The sequence below is a fragment of the Lissotriton vulgaris genome, chromosome 1_2, assembly GCF_964263255.1.
Source record: "Lissotriton vulgaris chromosome 1_2, aLisVul1.2, whole genome shotgun sequence".
Taxonomy (NCBI): domain Eukaryota; kingdom Metazoa; phylum Chordata; class Amphibia; order Caudata; family Salamandridae; genus Lissotriton; species Lissotriton vulgaris.
In genome coordinates this window covers 102,038,440-102,041,101 of record NC_141686.1, presented here as the reverse complement: position 1 = coordinate 102,041,101, position 2,662 = coordinate 102,038,440, and positions in this window count along the sequence as shown.

The following is a 2,662-nucleotide window of genomic DNA, read 5'->3' as shown; positions in this document are numbered from 1 at the left end:
TGCATTAGGGTCACCACACAACAAGGAACAAGTCCAAAGGATTCCTCTTAACTTCCATCCTATCACTGTGCAAGTTGTCTTGGTAAAGGTTTTTAACAACCAAAGTCTGTGACAGACATTCTCTGGAAAAATCCATGTCCACTTTGGTACGTCCGAACAGCATCATATACCTGCTAATGTCACGCCTCTGAAATGTCCAAATGAAGATGCCATGGTGAAGGTACCTAAAACAGACCAAAACAAAGAGATTAGCTCTGAAACCATACAAATGACACAATTCACAAATATCAACTTCTGGAGAACATAGTCCATGCTCAAAATCTAAGCTAAACAAGGCAACACTAACAAAATGATCATGTGTCAAAACTTTTCTCCACAAACAACTTTCACTAGAAATTGGCAGAGCTTCCTAATATTTTCCTAAACATACCCCTCACATCTACACAAGAAGAGTTGCTTTAATAGGCAAAGTCATGACAGATCACAAGATCACGAGAAGGAGTTGTCAATAAGATCTTGATGCAAGTCAGCTCTTTCCTTTTCACCACTATCATTATCATTTGGCATTTCAGGATCCTCACACAGTGGCACTTCCTGGTCTCTAACTCTGCAACATAAAGGATGTTACGTCTCAGGGCAATGTTGTGGGGCATGCAGCAAGCCATGATGATTTGACACATCTTTTCGGGTGAGTAGAGTAGGGCTCCCCCAGTCTTGTCTGAATCTGGCCTTCAGGAGCCAAAAAGCCCACTTCAGTTGACGTCGTATTCTTCCATGGGCCTCATTGAAGCGGACTTCCCATGTTGGATTCCTCAGCAGTGCCAACAACCATGGATGATTGGGATACACGGAGTCTCCTAAATGGAAGACAGACATAAGTTCAACAATAATTAATGCACTTTCTGATCATACTACCTGCCATCACCCACACAAAATTAGGACAGATCAAACTTACCAACAAGCCAAGCCCTCTCTGGTTGTATTAGTTGTGAAATCAACTGCGGTATAGTACTGTTCTGTAGTATGAAGGAATCAAGGGATAATCTTGGGAACCGGGTCGAGACATTTGAGATGTAAAAATCTGGTAAGCAGACAACCTGCATGTTGACAGAAGAGAATTGCTTCCTGTTACAGTAAACTTATACTCTGGCTTGCGGTGACACTAAGGCAATATGGGTGCCATTAATGGTTCCAACTACATGTGGGATGCAACCACATGCATAGCAGTCAACCCTCACATTTACTAAATCCTCACATTTGGTGAACTGGATGTAGCTGTCAATGTGGCTCATCATTGCTGAAAGCACTTCTTGTGTAACACCACTGAACATTGGTTGTGACATACCACCAGATATAGCCACAGTGTATTGGAAGAAAGCTGTGACCAGAAAATCTTACAATGGGTGGGATACATATGGGATTAGAGTTTTGAGGAAGGAGATCAGGCTCCAACTGATGACATAAAGCCTGTATTGTAACAGATGGTGGCTTACCTGGAAGGCATCCACAGTGCAATGTCTGTTCTACGGAGATCTTTTCAGGCTCCGCACTCACTGCAGTCTTCCTCCCATCTAAAAATTTCACCCTACCGTCTACCTCTTTCCTATCCAAATTCCCTATTCCCATATATGTTCCAAGCACACTCACACATACGCATGCACACACTTCAACAGCCCCAGGCAGCATATGCAACCAGAAGCACCAAAAAACATACAAGCATGCAACCACTCACATGACACTCACCCCCTCACTACCACCCCCAACCCCCAACATACTCCCAGGCACCCACACCCACAGACACTCAGACTCATCCCCAACACCCAGAATTCCCACAGACACCACATCCGCACCGACAAATCCATCAACGACCCTCAGCATTCCACGAGACACCACACCCATACCCACAGACCCATCCCCAATACCCAGTATTAATCCAAACACCACACCTGTACCCACAGGCCCATCCCCAACACCCAGCATTGCCCCATACACCACTGCTGTACCCACAGACCCATCCCCAACACCCAGCATTCCCCCAGACACAACACCTGCACCAACAGACTCATCCATCACCCCCAGCATTCCCCCAGACACCACACCCACAGACCCATCCACCACACCCAGCATACCAATCACGTCCAAATCCAACACACCATCAAAAAATGAAAAACATCGACACATTTACCCACACAAAAGACACATATAAAACACAAACAAGGTATATCAGACACACAGACACATGTACCATCCACACACCTACCGCACCTGACACTTCCAGTTCATCTACCTGCTCCCTCATGAACATCCTGCCCATTTTACCTGTGAAAGCATGTTATTTGCCCTTGCCCTTACCTCTGTCAAATTCAACCGCCCAAAGCCAAAAGAACCTCTTCCACACCTCAACCCATCCCTTCCGCATTCCAATCCACCTCTGAGAAACCTCATTCCCCCCACTACTAACCCCAGGTGTACCCCTAAGAACAAAATTCTCCAAAAACCAAAGACACTCCTCCCAGTGTCAGGAACACCCCTCCCAAAACCAAACCCACACCTCCCAAGTTACATTAATAAAGTGACTGGGCTGCCCACTAGATGCCCTGTCAGAGGGATGGGCGGACACAGAAGCGAGGTGGCCGTATTGGGTTATTAATCGGTGTTTTAT